Genomic DNA, 19,659 nt, shown 5'->3' with positions numbered 1-19,659 from the left:
TTTGTGGAAAAAAAACACACAAAAACACAAGTGCACACATACCTTTTGGCTTTCCAAGAGCTCAAATACTCGTGACAGGTCTAATTTCTGGACCCAGGGAATTACTAATTAACTTAAGCTTTTGGCTCTCTATTTAATTAGAGAGGTCTCCAAATGAACTTTAGACCAAAGCCATTTGCTTTTTAAACAAACCCCCTTTTTCTGACAGCTGTTGTGAGTTTGCCCTCTTCTCACAAAAACCACAAGGAAAGCACAGTTGTTATTTATGCCATCATAGGCTCTTTTTCTGGTTACCGTGGGAGGAAAGAAAGGGAAGGGGGGGGGGGGGGGGGGGGGGGGGGGGGATGAGCAATGGAGTTGAAAAGTGTACATTTTAATTGGATTTCACTACAAACAAACAACTGTCAGATGTAATTAGCGTGGTTTTAGATTAGCACCACAATATTCCTTTATCAAATAAACACCATGTCACGCAAATCCAGGGCCAGCCCGCTGAGAGGGAACCGAGATGAAATGGGCCCATTACCTTACTGTTCGCTGCAGGAAATAACTGCTATTAGATATAAGTGACACAATAACATATTAAAACCTAACATGCAAGATAAAAAAAAAACTTATCACTGTGTGCTTTTTGTTTGTCATTTTATCAAAATGAAATGAAGGCCTCTGTCTGGCATTTTTTTTTTTTTCCCCTATATGTGCATGTGCGTGTGTTACATTGACCTTAATGTGACAACCAGAGGAGCGTGGAGGTCAATAACAAGTCAGCTGAAGACCAGCGTCAGCAATATCTCTCTCAAACACACACATGCACTCACAGATTGTGCTTACCATAAAGCAAAGCCACATTAATGCAGATGTGCAACATAAAACACCACACAGGAATTTGGAAGAATCAACTCTTTTCTCATTAACTTAACTTAAATATATATGGTTTAATATTCTCAAGCTAAATAAATTTAAAATGTCTAGTTTTTATTTTCAGGCCACTTCAGAATTTATAATTATGATATTGTTCTGAATTGAATGATTTTGAGTCGAATTAACGTGCTGCTGTGAGTTCACTCAACTCATTAAGTTATTAAGTTTACAAAGCATAGCTGACCTCCTAGCATGAAATTGTTTGAGTGTTAAACCTCTCCTCAGATCCCTCTGTTTCGTAGAAAACAGAAACATACTGTGTGTCTTTTATATGTGTTAAGATAAATCATGACTGTTTCCTTTCATAATAATAGAAACAATGCTTGATTTAAATCAGTACTGAAATTCATTGCCTACCCTCGAACATTTAGTTAAAACTTAATATCATGAGCTTATTTAGCTTGAATGTCTTCTCTAGTTTGCTTCACTCATTTTGTTTTACATTTTCAAAAGTCATCACGCAAGTCTGAACAAAGTATTCAACCCATGTTCAGATAACACAATAACTAAACTAACTTAACAGATAACTAAATCGGATTTTTAAGGCAGCATGGGGTACATTTAAAGTTGAACCAGCTTCAGTTATTTACAGTGTGGTATGTATCTTATTTTTTAAATTACACATTACATGCATACAGAGAAGGGTGAGAAATTACCCAGTGCTCTTGTCTTTTAAAAAAATCTCCTTTCACAATATTACAGAAAGGTATAAGAAGTGTCTCTGACAAGCCAAAAAGAACAGCGGATCATCCGTCACCACATCTTGACACTTGTTTAGGTATTGTGTTAAGGAAGAGCGCCATTCTTCAGCCATACTTTGCTTTTTTAACAATTCCTCCAAAGCCCTCCTGTATCTGCTCATCTAAGCTGGGATGAAACACGGCAAAACTCCCCTCTTTATTTAGTCTAGGGGCAGAGAGCTGATACATCAGTGAAACCGCTGACAAAACCGGCCCTGTTAATACCTACAATTTCATATACAAGAACATTCCTGCGCCTGCTCTGCTCTTCTTCTCTACTGTCACAGAAAAAAGGGAGTCTTATTATTTTTTTTTTTTCCTTTTAAAAGCAAATAATTAAAGATTATTCCACGGCTGGTGCCAGGCCAGAAAAAAAAAAAAAAAAGAGGAGGCAAGGTTTGAGAGGGATAGTGCTGGCTGGAGTCTCCTCAGGGGAGTTGTGGAGACACATGCTTGCATGCCTGTATTAGATCAGACTGAGACCTACACTGGAAAAGGAAAGATTCTGTTTTTAATACTGTTTATATACCACTGTAGTTACAAAATGGTCCAGAGAAATATTAATATTTCTAGTAGATGTGTGTGGGAATTTCTGAAATCTTTGAAATTGTAGGCAAATTTTAAAGCTGTTAAGTGAGTCAAAGAATTGTGATTTTTAATAATAATAATAATAATAATAATAATAATAATAATAATAATAATAATAATAATAATAATAGAGTAGGTCTCCATGCATCGAGGGCTTAATTCTTTGGTAAATTCATCTCATCTCTCATTACACTGTTTGTTTAAACCCACAAGTCATGCATAATTAATTAGCCACTTATTCCCTGACGAGCCCTGCCAATGGCCTTGATATCCACATGCTGTTGCCTTCAGGAATACCGAACGCCAATCATGTTGCATATGAGATATACATTACATGCACACACAGACACGTGCAGATGCTGACACACATACAAATAATACATATATGAGCTGAAGAGATTTGATACAGATATCACAAAAAATTATCTTATCTCTAAGGATTTTTATTTAAATTTCCACAGATATACAGTATCACTCTCCCTTATTTCTCCATTTTTCCCTTAAGGTCTATTAATAAGCATATGTCCTGTGACTGCGCTCTCTGCCTTTTCAATCCCCGCCTTTGTCTTTGGCCAACAAGGAAGAGAATGCATCATTTGTCATGAGACGTCTTGTGCTATTGTGGTGTATCTTTTCTCAAACCTGGAGAAACTTAGTCATTCATCAACTTTTTTTTTTCTCCCAGAGCTTGTCTTTTTAACTTCTCTTTGGATGAGGTAGTTGTGCATATTAGTCTTTTTTTTCTGGTTTAGATTTAAAACCTGGCCAGCTTTTTACAGCTCTGAAAATACTTCTGAGAGCAATCGATAAAATGTGGCATATAACCTTTTGCACTGTGCGTTATTTTGTTGGTAAGTACAAGAGGGACAAAGCTTTCTAAAACAAAAGCCTGCTGAATGCTTTGTTGAATAAGTAAGATGAGGACTTTGAGGCACTCACATGGACCTGAAGGGCCGAGCAAGTGTCCTTCATAGTGACTGCATCAAGGAGTACAGAGGACAAGCAATGTCACAGTCTGAAAGGTAACTGCAGCTTTGAGTCCAAACCGCTGTAGAGAGCAGGTAAACACAGGACCAGTAAAAAGTTTGTATGCACTTTCTTATTTAAGTGAATGGTGAGGAATGCTCAAACTTTTGACAGATACTTATTTTGTAGTAGCAGTTACATATGAGATTTCAGTATGGAGGGAGTTTCTCTTTGCATTCACATTGCCCAATCATTGCTTCCCCCTCCCTACCTGACCGCCATGCCACAGAAAAAAAGAACATCATGAGATGCAAATGAAAGACGAGACAGAATGCAACAGAGAATATGAGACAGAAACACCAACAGAGATCCACAGAGAGAGCAAATCAGTGAGACAATATGAGAGAAAGAGAGAGGCCTCATTTTTTCAACAGCCCATTTGAATTCACCTAAACCCGAGAATCTCAGCCACCCCCAGGGCCCGCAGGACCTCAGATCAAACAGAAAGAGTCCTCGAACACACGGCCCCGATTGTTCTTTCCCCACCCTACCAAATCCCCCCACTTCCACATCGAAATGAAAAGAATAAACATATTATTCTAAATGAAATAGCCAGACCCGTGTTTTTCCATGGCTAATATCCTGTACGAGATGGCTGATGCAAAATAGGCAGGAGAGCCTGAGAACGGGACAGAGCACAGAGGGAAGAGAAAAATCCCCCTCTTTCTATTTTCCCTTAAGAGACTGATGAAGGCCTGGCGAGATGAGAGAGAGACAGACATAGAGAAATGAGAGAGAGAGAGAGAGGGTAACGCAATCCTGACTGGCGCAGGACCAACAGCAACAAAAACATTTAGATAACCGCGCTCAATAATGAACGATTTCAATGAGGACAAAAATTACATTTCCTACAGATAACATGCCCCCTTCCCATAACAGAGCCAAAAGAGCCCCGAAACCACGTCATGCTCAACAGTGGTGCACTGGAGTATTATGTTAGGGGAGGGTTGTAGTAACTATATTAGTATCCTTTTACCTCGCCAGAGACAGTACTTTACGGGTTGTAAGGAGATAGAATTGGCAGGGCTGAGAGAGAAATACAGAGCCTGTATGACAACTCGACTAGCTTCACTGCAAAAGCAACAAATCACTCCTCAACCAACTCGGCCTGAGCTATAACACTAGCAGTACCACGGCTCAAACGATTACCGATCTGCAATACACTACTACACTACAAGGGCCACTCAAAATAACACTCCACATACACACAACCAAGGATCGCTGCGGCGCACTTGATCCTCACAGGTGGTGCAGGTCACAGCGAGAACACCATCCCCACCTTTCCCATCCGCTAAGCACTCACTTCCTTTCATGCCAAAGTCTGTCAAGTTGTTGAGAGGGGAAGAGGCAAGAAAAGAAGGAGATATAGCGTGGAAAGGGAGGCAGAGAAAGAGAGAGGGAGTCTTTGTCCTCCTCCGCTCGGCTCCAGCACGTTTCCTCCTCGGGTCTGGCCCGGCATTAGCATATGAAAGGCGAGGGAAGGCGTGCAAAAGGTCAAAGAAAGAGGATCCTGTCCAATGAGAGACAACAAAAACAGGCCACACCGGCCTTTGTGGCGTTCATGTTCTCCACTACCCAACCTCACGCCCCTCCCTCGACCCGGGATCATTTCCATACGCCAGATGCAATAGCAATGATGACGGTTGATCATAAATTACTCACAAAGTCGAGCCGGGTCATATGGAAGTCACGGTGGCAATTTTAAGCTGCGTCACCACCCTTGTGCCCCCTCCTACAGGCTACCAGCAGAGCTCACAGTCACACACACACACACATGCATGCAGGCATTCACATAAAACACACCTGCTTTGCAATCCTGCAGTTCCCTCTACCCAGACGATATCCGACCAAATCCTTAGTAAACATCTCAATAAAGGAAAATGTAAGAACAGTGTAGTTTGATTTGATCCACGAAAGCCGCTCCCTTCCTTCCATGTAAATGCTACCTGAGCCACATCCATCCACTACATAATTGCACACTCCAGTGCTTTAGGGATGCAGTTTAGTATATACATGGAGGCTTAGGGTTGCCTGGAGTTCACCAGTCTCCACAGTTACTCTATTATCATACATATTGCCTCACATGACAGCTTCCATCTGCTGGCATCCGAACAAACAGCCAAAAAACACCAGCGCCTGGTGTTTCCGGGGTCCTCTCCAGCAAACACAGTCCTCTACCGGCAACAGCGGCCAGAGACAGAGGGACTGGAGGGGAGAGAGGGAGGGAGGGAAAGAGAGAAGAGGGGTAGAGCATTTCATCTCTCTTTCATCTCTGTCACCCAGTCAAGCGTTCAATGCCCCATTCAGCGCCTGCCCAGCATTATGCAAAATAATGCTAATCCCCTTTCCCGTGCTTTCACACTTGTATAAACCGCCGTTCCTGCCTCTGAAAAGCAATTATATCAGTTTACGTTCCTGTCAAAAAACAGGATTAGCATGCAAGTACTAGTAGCACCAACTAGGCCCAATCTCTATCCACCTTTGGCTAGCGGGAAGCACAGAAAATTAAATGTTTGTCCACCCTCCCCCTTAAAAAAGAAAGTCCTGCTGCTTGGTTGGGGGTAGCTATAAAGATGTGTTGTAATTAGATATTTGGATGGAATGAAAAGAAGGGCTGAAAGTTTCAAAGGCACAACTCCTCGTCCCTGTTATTTAGGCCCCAGCTTTTCTCCGCCAGGATCTCAGTCTTGTACAATAATCAAAAACAAATTCAGCTATGTCGCTACACACAGGGCCATATACCGCTTTCACAGTCCCCCAGTCTCGCCTCATTCACAGACAGGAGTGTGATACACATGTGACACACACAGACTGACACACACGACACACAACTGAACTGTTGTCGTCCCCTCCGACACATTGCCGCCACATGCGCACAGCATTGCCATGCAAACGCGCACAGCGAGCAGACAAGGAAAGATGGCAGAGTGTTTTTGAATATGCAAATGCTCGTACAAGCGGAACGTGTGTAAATAGGAGTCATTGTGTACTGCTTTAATCTGGACACTTGGGCCTCTCCCTCTACCCCTCTCATGTTTTGGGGGGGGAAGGATGTACACCCATCCCGATCAGGGGACATTAGTCAGCACAATTAGCCAGGTCGTCATGGCGACTAATGAAATTTGGCAAAGCGGCCAGCCACAGACTTAAATGAGCTAGCTGGTTATGTGCTAGCACAGGGGGCTGCCTGGCTGGCTGGCTGGCTGCTGGCTGGTTGCCTTACACACACCCATTATTCTCTTTTCTGCCGTGGTGGTACAATGGAGTCACTTGTATCTCAGCCGATACCCACCGGCGGTACAAGCTCTCCGCCTGACAATTTGCATATGTTAATATAATTAAGTGCTAATTACACTAAAACTCGCATATTCACAAGCACCCTCCCCGGGAGCTACGGAGGGGCTTGATCTCGTTCCAAGTCTTTAACCCTCCTCCGCCTCTCACTCAGTGTGTGTGATAGAGAGAAAGTGTGTGTTAGCGGTGGTGCCCCAGGGCTGACAAAGGAAGCCCCCCTCTCTGAGACATAATGCTGAGCTGCTGCGGACTTCTTAGCTTTCTCCCCCTACAGGCCTTGCCGAGCCAGGAGACCCTGACACCACTGCTGCACACCTTCACCCCTCTCTCACACACGCACACACACTACATAACCTAAGACAATATCACACCTTGATCTAGCTAAAATATTCAGCTCTTTGCATCAAAAACTACATGCTTTGAACAGTTGCATAATACATGTTGCATAAAACACGATCTATGAAAAACCCAAGGAAGAAGTGTGAAAGGGAGAAAAAGACAACTTGGCCTATCAAAGTCAAATACGACTGGTGCAAAACACTGCCTTTGTGGATATGTCTAACTACACTGCTCCAGCTTGGCAACCTTAAAATAAGATTTTTTCTACTTTGTAAATTCAACAACCCATCATTCGTGTGAGGAGAATGCTGGATATGCTCAATATTGAATCCACTCAGAGCTGGTGACCAGAATGATAGCAGTTATTTGAGCCCATAGATAAGAGACAAAAAATCTACATGATTCCCCCCAGTGAGTATGTGTGTATGGATGTGAGAGTGTGTGTAGGCCTGCCGTTTTGATAATGGAGGACAGGCGGTTGTGCTTTTCACATCGTAATGGCCGTGAATCAGGGAGGAAGCCAAGCGGTCGTGCTACAATTAGAGCTCTTTTGTGCCTCTTCCTCTGTCTCTTTCTCCCTCTCTTTTCGTGTTTTCACTCGCTGACACTCTCCCTATCAAGGGTATGTTAAAACAGTCTACTCTGCCTCTGCTGCAGGGGCTGAATTGGAAAGGTGGTGGTGGTGGTGGTGGTGGTGTTGGAGGGGGGATTGGGTGCTGAGTAGGGGGAGAAATTCACACTGTGCTGCTGCTGCTGGACACGCACGTACACACGCACCAGATGGTACAGGAAGGAGGATTAAATAAACACACATGCACAGACACACACCTATCTATCTGCAGACAGACGCCTCTGTGTGTGTGTGCACTGTCCCTTAATGAATGTCTATGGGGAGTCAAAGGGTCCAAGCTCATTTAGTTGACTCTCAATGAGATGCAGCATTATGACTATGGTAATACGCTCCTCCCTTCGCCAATAATCATACACAGGTCATTGTGTCAGAGTGATTCATTTCTATCACACACACATACGCCAGATGTTATTACGCCGGAGAGTAAATCTCTCCAATAGATGTGCTTCTATGCAAAAAAGGTGAAAAGTGGAGGAGAAAGAAAAGGGAGAAGAGGAAAAAAATATATTGTTATAGCAGCCCGGCGTGTAGTAAGCTATACTGTTCGCTCAAGCATGACGGCTGGTAATGCAGGTTTGGATGTAGCTGCTGTGTGTGTGTGTGTGAGTGTGTCTTTGAGGGGGGGAGCTCCCTTTCGCTAATACCTGCTACTCGGATTACCACAGCGTCTTAAGTATTCAACCGGACTCATATTTTCCCTTTCTGCCTTTTTAGCCAAATTGGCTGTCTTTACACTGTAAAGCAGCGATATAGCCCTCCTTACTAAGGGCCTATGGGGGATCCACGTAGAAGAACATTAAAATGCAGCGATAGCCTTGTTGCAAAGCTCCTCTCTATTTCTTTCTCTCTCCCCTCTCTCTTTCTGCAGCAAAGGCTTCTAAATCATCCAGCCTCCTCTATTAGACGGGAGACTTATTGAGGTAGAAACCATAAAAAATGAAGAAGGGAAATTTAATCCCTGAAATATTGATTTGCACATTAATATCAGATAGGCAGAGGGCAATCTAGCCGGGTGGAAATGACACATTGTCGACCCCTAGGAGAGGCCCGAGCCAATCTTCTAGCTGCATGTGTCTTGGGCCCAGGAGTTATAGGACAGACTCAGCCCCTGTCTCTCTCTCCCTCTCCCATCCTCTCCTCCTCCCAGTACCCTCTCATCCCTCTCGCAACCCCCTCCTCCTCCTCCTCCTCCTCCTCCTCCATCCGCACCCCTAATGAAGGCTGCAATGCTGAAAATGCATTAGCTTTTAATAATCAAGAAGCATTTTCAAGCCAACAGCTATTGTCCTCGCAGGGCTGTCTGCCCATCTCTCACACTATATGTGTTTTTTTTTATCCCTCCCCTCCACTGCTGCTACGGGTAAAAATGAACGTTACAAGCTGCTTAACTAACATGCAGAGATATACACACCCCAGCCTTTGATAGCACTAAAGACACCCCGTACAGAAAAACAAAAACAAGGGGGCCTGGGCTTCTGCAAAATAAAGCTAAAAAAAAACAACTCTCATTTGCAAGACAAGAAGAATAACGTCGAGATTGTGTTATTATAGAGTGAGACAATAGCATCATTAACTGATGAAATTCACTGCAATTAGACAAGATCATCTCCACTCATAATTTCACCTTTTTGATTTTTTAAAATTATTATTATTGTCATTATTATTAGGCCTGAGCTGTGTTTGTGTAATGAAATTTAGCATTTTAAGCAGGATGCAATTAAATTGGATCCATCTTGTCCAAAAAACATCACAGTTTATCAGTCTAAAAAATTGATCTGAATTAAGTTCACATTTCATTGATAGAAAACACAAATCTTTTCATTAAATTTAGTTTTTAAATTTAAATATAAGACTACATATTCACATGGTTTAATAATAATAATAATGATAATAATAATAAGAATAATAACAATAATAATAAAATAGTTTAATTCTCATCATTAAAGCAGTGATAACGGTTTCTATTTGCTGTTTGAGATGCTACAGAAAATCCAGTATTTTGATTAAAAAATAGGCTTACACTCTGTGTTTCAAAACCTAAAATCCAAACAATTTTAAAGTAAAACACATTTGGAAAAGCTGCTTTAAAATCTTCTATTTTAGGGGATAAATAAGGTGTGAAATCCGTATTAAAAAAGCCAGAAAAGCCGTGTATAAATAGAGACAGTCCTGTGTAAAAAGGTCGCCTACCCTATACACCGCTGGAGCGTATACAGTCACACACACTCACACACACACTCACTACACCGTTACATACCCGGCTTGGAGACTGACTGGCCCCTTGGCCCTGATGTTTTGTTTTTTTTTTCTCCTCCCGTGCGATCGATGTCCCCCCTGTCACTGTCGCGTCCCAATCCGAGCCAAGTCTATCTACCTAGCTCAAAAAACAGCCATGAGAGCGCAAAAATACCTGGGAAGCCCTACCTCTGCGCTCTGTCTGCTCTAAATTAAAATACAACAACACTAATCGACAACTTAAAGAAGATGCAGCAACCCGCATCTCTGGGAATTAAAGAAAGGGACAATTTATAGAAGGAAATTATAAACGCGGATGGGGACCGAGAGTGGAAATGGAACTTATGGATGGAAAGCGGAATTTAAAATGTGTTAACATCAATATATAACAGTAGAGTAAGAGTTCTGGATACATTCTGCTCTTTGAAATGCATGTGCTAAAGAAAACAGGGGACCCTGGAGTCGGCTGGCTCTGAAGGGACTCGCCGTGCTATCAGTAGCCCAGCGATCGCTCTCCCTCCTGGGCGACGCAGCCACCCACGCCTCGGTAAAGTGAGACTACTTTGAAAGCGCAGCAGGTAAAGATGTGCGGACTCTGATCGGTGAATGCACGCTGCTTTTGTAGAGATTGTTGCAATAATCAGGTTTTTACTCCAATTGTTTCAAACATTTACACTTCACAACACGAAAATGGGATCGTGTCGAGAGTCTGATCGTGTCACTTCGGCCGTGAATGCCTGGAAGGTGCATGAAACCCGATGTGTTCAAAACTGGCTCTGAGCGCCGCGGTGCATCCAAATTAGCTCTACAAATGAAATATCTGCTGGTTGGGGACTGAAATAAGGAGTCGGGAAGTGGGAGAAAACACCAAGACGGACCCCTCGACTGGAAACAAGCTCAGAGCGGACATGTCCGAGGGAACGGACTCCTGGAAAGGCAACACCATATCCGCACTGCAAACCCACAAAAGGGGGGAGAAACGCTCGTCTCGCCTCGTTATATCTACCGCGGAGCGTTCTGTGCATCTGTCCACCACACATTCTCAGTAACAATCGTATAAACTTTGCAAAAGACAGGTCTGGACGTGAGATCCTGCTGTAATAGCACGGACACACGCGTAAGAACGCCTCCGACCCTGTCACTCGCTCGTTTTATTGTAGCCAAAGCGCCGGAGTTGCACTAACATCACGATATCCGCCTTTATTCTGGACTAAAAACACCCAGCACCTGTTATCCAAACAGCCCCGATGTCAAAGATCCACCAGCGAGATAGATAATCGATACCCGACCCCTAAATTTAACACACACCCCAAACTACTCAATAAAAGTTAAAGGGAGAGGTGGAAAGGAAAAAACTTACTTTCTTCCCCCTCCAAAGCCGTCACCTCCGCTTCTCTCTTTGCTCTTGGCTTTAGAAAACAGTCACATCCAGCGGCTTGCGTAATTGGACAATCAAAAGGTGGAAAAACAGGGAAAATTACAATAATCCTCCAACTTTATATTGGGAAAAGGGGGTAAAACCACAAATGTCAAAGCGTTTAGAGAGCTATCCCTTATTTTGGTTCCGGTGGTGGCGGTGAAACGACGTGTCGACGGGCTGCCTCGCAGTTTCTCTTGTGGACGGGGGTCGGGAAACGGAGGAAAGGAAATGAAAATCCGATATGTCTTTATTCTGCTAATTATTATCGTTTTAGCCCTGTTTAAAAAAATGGCTGATTAAGTTGAGTGCGCATGTCTTTGTGTGTCTATTTCCCGATATGCACTCTGGGAATGGGTAGAGAGACAGAGAGAGAGAGGGCGAACGAGAGAGAGAGAGAGAGAGAGAGAGGGAGAGGGAGGGAGGGAGCAAAAGAGAGACGGAGAGGGAGGGAGAGAGAGGAGAGAAGTGTAATTAGTGAGTTGATCAACAGTCTCCACATTGCAAATGACGCGCACACGGAGCCCTGGCGGCCGCGTAGGTCTATGCGCGCAGAAAAATCCTTTTGTATGGTTTCTCTCCGAGGGCCGAATCACATGTAGAACAATGGACAACCGCTTCCTGCACACAAAACAGGCTGGACTAAGAAATACTTACAAGTACTTAGAAGTCATTTCTGTCCATAAAAAAAAACAAGTTTTGAAGATGAATATTTCTGTGCTGAAGCGCAGAATGCTCCAGCACAGCTTTCTTTAATTTGTTTTGGACTGAACAAATATAAAATTACTATTTTGTTCTGTCAGCACGCTTATTTGTGTATTACATCAACTGAATTTGATTGATTGTGACACGACAGGTGAATTACTTTTTCTGGCAGCCTTTGCGGATTCCGGGAAATGTTTGAATATAAAAAATACCTGCGTGAGTTTTGGATAAATTTAGGAAAACCAATGAAAATGCTGAACTTTACGAATAGCTATTTTTTTTAATCATTAATGTGCATAAAAACAGGAATAAAAAAACACCTGATGGAGAGAATCAAATCCACACAACCGTCCTGCGCCGCGCATCAAAACGGGCCTGCACATATACTGTGGTGTACAACACATTTCATGTGTAAAGCCATTTATGTACAAAAGTACAAAACGCAGTCACACACGTGAGAAATTTACGATACACTTTCGTCTTCTTATATTGTATTCTTTTACAATATTCCCTCCTGTTTTGGAGTGAGCAGACTGTATCTGATCTGTTGCAAATATGCAACATATAAACATTCAGGCTTTAAAAATCAAAGCCACAATGCATCACAGTAATCCACCACATGTTGGAAAGTCATCACTGCCCTTTCGGGACCGCTGAGGCCCCGTGTGGGTTCAATAGAGCCAAACTGCAAAATCCAATACAGGGTCACACAAAAATCCCCCTCTCTATTCAAAGCTCCATTCACTGGCGTTTATATTTAGTGTCCTTACAGAGTGCATCGGTCTGTTGGCCCTATATCCTCTCAATGCAAACCGTTTACTGTGTGTTTCCCCCCCGGTTTCTTTAATAGTGGCTTTTGGGCAAGAGGAAGACTTTACACAGTCTCAATCGGGGGAGAAAATCAAGAGATCTTGTTCGCCTTCATGGAAAAAATCGAAGCTGGGGGTGAATTGAACTGCATGAGCCGGGGCTTGGGATGTGATGATAAGGCTGCTGCTGGCAAGTGAACTACTAGGTCTACTTTGCAGCCACATTGACTGGACTGCAACCCATACCAACTGGATCCTTAAGAAGCCAAGAGATCCGAGCCCGACCCGACCCGAGGCTGTTTATTCTGGGTTTAGAGAGGTCTCTGACAAAGGGGGGTGGGTGGGTCGAGGTGAGGAACAGAGGCGTCACTTTTCACCCGGATCCAAGGCTCCCGCTGCTGCTGCTGCTGCCGCCGCTACTGCTGCTGCTGCTGCTGCAGCTGCCTGCCTGTCCTCCAGGGGGGTTTTCTAAGCCTGTCAGCCTTGGGAGGCGTCGCTCACAGACGGCTTGGAGAACCGAGTCTACCCGCTGCTGCAGCGGACGCGCACAAAAAGTCCACCGGGGGCCGTGTGTCGAGCTTCCCAAAGCTGCATGGAAAGGACCTATTTCTCACCTAAACGGAGGACTTTTGTAGACATAAACCAGCGTGATTTTTTCTATATTTTTTTTAAAAAAAAAACGAGCATCTCCATTTCTGTGCATGGATGTACTTATGATCCACTCTGCTGATTAAATTCGTGCGCGCTGTTGACATTTTCAGCGGAGTTTGCGTTTGTTTTTTATTTGTTTTCGATGAGGAAAAGGAGAAAGTACAAAGCGGATTTAGAGAACTGATATAGGCTGCCGCTTATCTTAACCTCCTGCGTTTTGTAAATCCCTCCGGTCTCCACCCTCCCTCTCTCTCCGCAGACGATGCTCTTTCTCCGGAGGACCGCTCGACAATAGACCGCGTTAACTAATATTTCGCCCCATTTCCATATCAGCAGCATCCTCAATTAATTATAGATTTTTATCTGTAAACTCCGCTCTAGTGTCTGTCTGTGTGAGCCTGCGTGTGTGTGTGTGTGTGTGTGTGTGCGTGTGCGCGCGAGTGTGCGAGTATTTGTGTTGTAAAGCAAATAAATTACTAAGAAATTTTTTTGAAACTTAGACTTGGATGACTTAAATTAGACTGTTTTAATTATAGCGTAATTATTAAAGATTAAAGGTGCTGTGTTTTATTTTCTAAGGCATCTATTGACACTCATAGTGATCTTATGCCACTTCAGTGGATCAATAACTTTGAATCGTCCGGAGATATTACCATAAAGGCTGGGAGATGCCATGGGATGGGACCATCAATATATTCTCTTAAGTCAAACTGAAAATCTGGATTGATTGTTTGTTTTCTGTTATAATTCTTTTTTAAAAAAATATTTTATCAGCTCCTGATGTTTTCTACAAGCAGTCACCTGGTCAGTGTTTTCTACAGCCTTCCACCTTGTTTGTCCTATCCGTCGGCGCCCTCATGGGGTTGCATGGCTGACCCCTCTTGCCTCATCAGGACACACACAAAAAACACGCCAAAAAAAAAGAAAAAAAAGAAAAAAGCCCACAGCTCTGACCCGCAACCTGCCACAGTGACCCACTGGCCAACTCTCGTCCAGCAAACACAAACGCACAAACAAGCTCCATAAAGGCCCATAAAAACAGACAATAAGAAGTTAAGTGCAACTCTTTCACCGCACCACACCAGCACAATATGTTGCCACTCATTCAAGAATAATTAAGCCAAATTTAAATACTCTTTCAAAATATGTGCAATAATTAAAACTGTATTTTGACTACAATAAAAGACAAATCTGACACACAGAAATTCTCTAAATGCAAAAAGTCACTTGCAAGTTGTCACCTGTGTTAAATTGAGGTGAAGAGTTGCAAAAATCGATTAAATGCAAATAAATCAAAAAGGCAGAATTATTTCTGTGATTTTAACAAAATTTAAGTCTAAGAAAAAATGTTTCCTCAACTTGTTTACTTCCTCAAAACGACCAACAGAGAAGTGGACAAAAACAATCGACTCTTAAGCAATGAATGAAGAAAAACGCAGTAAAAACAGTCAAACAAAATGAAGTTTTTGCCCATATATGCTCAGCATAAACTCTCTCGACGTTGTCACATTCAGCCCTAAAGCAATCCAACAACGGTCCATAAATATGCAATCGTTATAAAAACTTCAAATTTACCTCCTCTTACCTCTTTTAAATCCCCCAAAAAGCATAAAGTATAATAAGCCATTGAAAGAGAAGAGAAATAAAAACGTAGACTCTCGGTACCTTTGGTATAAAACATTCCGTTTTTCTTCTTTTCTGTCTTTCTCTTGCTCAGTAGCGATCCGATAATAGCATATGGAAAGTGTTTTCAAAATGCCCAGATTTGGCACATTGTCATTGAAAAGAGAGGAGCGCAGTGATGCGGTGCTACAACAGGGGAAATGAGTTGCGGATTGGACGCAGCCCGCCTCGGTGCGGACTTATCCCACTTTAATTTAATATTCCGCAATCACACACACTAGTGATGGCATATAATTCAAGGAGAAATTCAGAGGGAAGGAAATGCTTTTGTGTGTGTGTGTGTGTGTTTTTTTTACACCACTTTATTTGATTAAGGAGAGAGGCAGCACAATATTGTGTCTTTTTCACCCTGTTTCCCTTCTTCTTCTCTGCCTTCCCCCATCTCCCCGAGTCACTTTTTATATTTTTTTTATGCATGAAACAATAGATATTTATTTGTTTGCATTTAGATCATTTATTTAAAAATCAACAACTCCGACTTCTTTGCGTGTCGGTGTCACACTGGAATCATCCCTAACATAAAATCGAGACCCATAAACGCTTGTTTGTAAAACACTGAACCCAAAATCAATGTATTGGGACATTTCAATCGATTATATAAACGAAAATCCATACGCAACATGAGACCGGTATCAGCCCACTCTTCCGCTCCCTTTTAAAGAGAGAGAGACAGAGAAGGAGAGAGGGAGGGAGAAGAGAAGAGAAAAAAGAAACAAAGACTATCAATGCAGCCCTTTGCCTCAGTCACTTAGATCAGGGTTCCTCCAACATTTTCATGTCAAGGACCCCCAGACGGACACACCTTATACCAAGGGTCCCCAATTAATTGGATTTTGTCCCTTGGAGTCCCAATATGGGTGTTTTTTTGTTGTTATTGATTCAGAATTGAATTGTAAAGCTGCTTCTGAGTGGTGATACAAGTGAAAGCTTTGTTCTGACACATGTTCTCTAATTGGAATAATTTCGGGTTAATGAAATCACAGTGAAATTAAACAATTCTTGCTGCGGGGGGACCCCTGCGTGGCCTTCGCGGACCTTTGAGGATCCTTGAGCCCCACTTTTGAGACTTAGATGTCAAAGTGCTTCCAGATGCACAATGATAGTGCAAGTCCTGATGACAACAATTAGACAGAAAAATGCCCTAATCAAACGGGGCCACACGGGATTACGTTGCATTTCAAGGGTCAAGGGGAACCGTTTCTGCACCCACCCCGCCGAATATCACATTTCAGCATCCCCAGCAACAATCAAGCACTTCAGGCACTATAATCAGGTATGCAAATTCCCAGAGAAGGGAACAGGCTTGGACATGATAGCCGCTGCGCACTGTCAGATGAGCTATTGCATAAACTGTGCATTAATATGCAACATGATATGAAGGAGGGGGGTACGAAACAGGAGGCGTAAAATAAGGAGGTGCCAATCATGTAAAATTTACATGGGACCACAGCTGCTAGGGCTCTCGAGCAGAGGGGAAGAAGAGGTGGGGTGGAATTGGGGGGGGGGGGGGGACTTGAGATTAGGAGACAGGCGGAGGAGGAGGATAGGGTGGAGGTGCAGCAGGGTGGTGGGTCCGTGCAGCCGCTGGTGCCACTCTGTTTATTTGATAAGAGCAATCGATGGCCCCTGACTGTAAAGTCTTTACCCAGATGCAGGCGGGGCAGGAGGGGGCTGCCGTGATATTGCTCCCGAGGAAGAACAAGTGTTGTGGCAAAGCAAGCAAGGAGGAGGAGAAGAAGAAGAAGAAGAGGAGGAGAAGGAGGAGAGGAAGGGTGACTTGGCAGACGTCGTCGCCCGCATTTCGGTCGCCTTTAGAGGAAATCAACACTGCAACACACACAGAAACACACACACACACACACACACACACACACACACACACACACACACACACCCTCCCGCTCCCCATCTCACACACCACCACTGCTGTTTCCATTCAGCCTCACCTCGCCCTGCTGCCCTCCTCCCACTTGGCCCTTTGGTCCTCCGATCTTTTTCATTGTTGATCCCTCTTTAATAGACACGCGTCCAGTGAGTGTCCTCCATATATGGACAGAAGAATAAAAAAAAGACCCCCAAAACGGCCCCCAACACACATCAATCCGCCTCCAGGCCCCGTTCAACGCCAACTTCTATTGATTATCACTCAGATCCACACACACTTATAGACCTGTAAAGCCGCCGTGGATGGGAACAATAGCACCTGTATGCTCCGTGTCACAGAAAACGTAAATTTATTGACAGAATTAAAAATATTTGAATGACTACCAATTAGTAATTTATCTACAATTTGCATATTTATTGTAGGAATTAATGAAAAATAAATTAAATATCGATAAAATCTTCTATTACATTATTACAATAAATTATGAAACTACAAAAATGTCTGGGATAAATAATAATATGATAATAATATGATAATAATATCATATTGTACACAATGCGTTAAAATAAATTATTACAATAAAATCAAAGTCAAATTAAAGCAATAAAAAACGTAATTTGAAATCGAACAGAAGGCCTGCTATTTAATGGCCTCATGAAAGTGAGACTACAGCTCCACTGTATGTTGTCACATGTCTTATTAAAGTGCTTTCTTCATGACAAGCCAGGAGCTTGAACATGTCAATTTAGTGGTCCGAGAGGTCCTCTCCAGGAGCCCCCCCACTTTCCTCTCCTCTCTCCTCTCTCTTGGGGGACTGTCACCCCCTCCACCTTCCCCACCCCAACGCCATCCATCCATCCATGCACCCCCCCCGCCCCGCCACCCCACCCCCCACCCCCTCGCCCCTCCACCTCCACCCTCCTTTCCTCTGACACTCAGTGGGCCATCCCAACACGGCAAATAACCCGGTCAGTACCGAGAAGTCACTTCTATGGCAACAGATTGACATCTCGACATCCAGGGGTAAAACGTCAGCCTCCGCTTGTTACTCAAAAAGTAATCTATACCACTGATAGAAAGTAACATTACTGTAATCCACTGCTTTTTGACAGCAGGCCTGTATTTGAAGTGAAGCTGCTGCTGCTAAATTATCTTCTTGAGAATTGGTGTTTTTACGCAAAAAATTATATTTTAATAATTTAGTCTTAATTAATTTCATAATTTCAACAAGTATTCAACTTAAAATATGCATACATCATGGTTTAAATGTATTTAATTCCACTGGGTAATAAAAAATGACTGCCTCCTTGTTTAATTAGTAATTATGAAAAGATGTATGTATATGGATAATCTTTTCATCACTCGCTGTTTGTGTTGCAGCACGTTACAAAGCGAAGAGTTACCAGCCAACACTTTTGTCAGCTTTGAGCTTGTACAGTCAGTCAGTCTCCTGCCCGGACGCCATCATCTATCAAGCCAACCAAGTCAACCGGAGGCGCAATGACCAATGCGTAAATGCGCACGGATTAGCGGATGCGGCTCAGACAAATTGGCAACGCTTGGAGCGAAAGAGAGAATAAAGAAAGGAGGAGAGGGAGGGAGAGAGAGAGAGGCGTCATTTTTTGAGGTGTGCAGTGACCCTGAAAGATGCTTGTTGGCTTCTTCACTGCATTAGAGGAGTCCTTATGAGGGCTCTTCAAGCTCCTTTCCTAGTGACCGTCATTAAAGCGGATGACCGCAGTTCAAGCAACCTTTTCTGCGAGTAACTACCGTGCCGAAGTGTCATTGAGCAAAACACCGAGTCTCTTCCAGCTCCAGGTACCTGTTCAGAGCGTGAGTGTGACCTCTGACCTAAAGTTGGGTGATATGAACAAAATCAAATGTCACAATATTTTTTTTCAATATTGTGACAATATTGTAGGGATGACTGTGCTTTCTAAAATACCAAACACAATACGATTTTTGATAAATAATCATCAGTGATTTAATTCATGGGTTTAATTACTAAATAGGTAAAGGCAGATCATAGAACAGCTAGAACAGTCTGGTGAGCTGAGAAAATTACATCACTTTAATACAGCCTTTAAAACCAGGAAAAGAAAACACCTAAGCTATATCAAGATGTAAGACAATATATAATCTCATATCACGATATCAGTATAATATTGAGACAACGTCCAGCCATATCCTGACTTCACTGTTGGGGGCAAAAGACAGAAAATTTTCCCGATAGAGATCAACATGGTTTAACAACATCATTTTCATTACATTAGACAAAAAAAAAAAAAAAAATGAAACAGCAGAGGCCAATAATAATTTTATAAGCTTTTGGATGTTTGGTTAATGAGTAAAATCTTTTCTTTTCTGTTCTTGAATAATAAAAATTAAATGAACTAATCTCCAATTTAAATCGTTACAGTAACTGCTTGTTAAGTTTTGTAAAATAATTAGTATAAAATGAAATTATTAAAAATTAAACAGTGAAGTCAACATATGGAAATGTGAGAGCTCCCTCATCAAACATGTAAATTTAATACCTGCAAATTTAGTATAACCAAGATAGATAGATAGATAGATTTTAGAGAGCAACAGAAAGATTCATTTGTATTATAATGCAAAGTCAATATTGTTTTTTATGGAATAAACTCCATAACCTGAGCTAATTCATAATCAAACAAGCAAGCAAACTGTGGATAACAGTGAAATGGTGCGAGCAGCCCCTCGACACACACACA

At 42.7% G+C, this 19,659-nt stretch overlaps 1 protein-coding gene across 3 annotated transcripts in view; it reads right to left on the bottom strand.

Moving 5' to 3' along the window:
* Positions 1–15,156, bottom strand: part of zfhx4 (zinc finger homeobox 4) — a 102,304-nt gene extending 87,148 nt beyond the window's left edge. Inside the window, exon 1 of one of the 3 annotated variants that reach the window (XM_084710327.1) lies at positions 15,022–15,156. The gene's annotated coding sequence lies outside the window, so the exon portion shown is untranslated. Of the gene's footprint in view, positions 1–9,796; positions 9,921–11,134; positions 11,552–15,021 lie in introns of those variants that run through there. The other 2 variants (XM_084710326.1, XM_084710328.1) reach the window with 2 other exon arrangements.
* Positions 15,157–19,659: the final 4,503 nt, after the last annotated feature.

Source organism: Lutjanus erythropterus, chromosome 21, assembly GCF_056507025.1.
Source record: "Lutjanus erythropterus isolate fLutEry1 chromosome 21, fLutEry1.hap2, whole genome shotgun sequence".
Classification (NCBI taxonomy): Eukaryota; Metazoa; Chordata; class Actinopteri; order Lutjaniformes; family Lutjanidae; genus Lutjanus; species Lutjanus erythropterus.
Note: the sequence above shows the minus strand (reverse complement) of the source record. Positions and strands in the feature narration are given on the sequence as shown.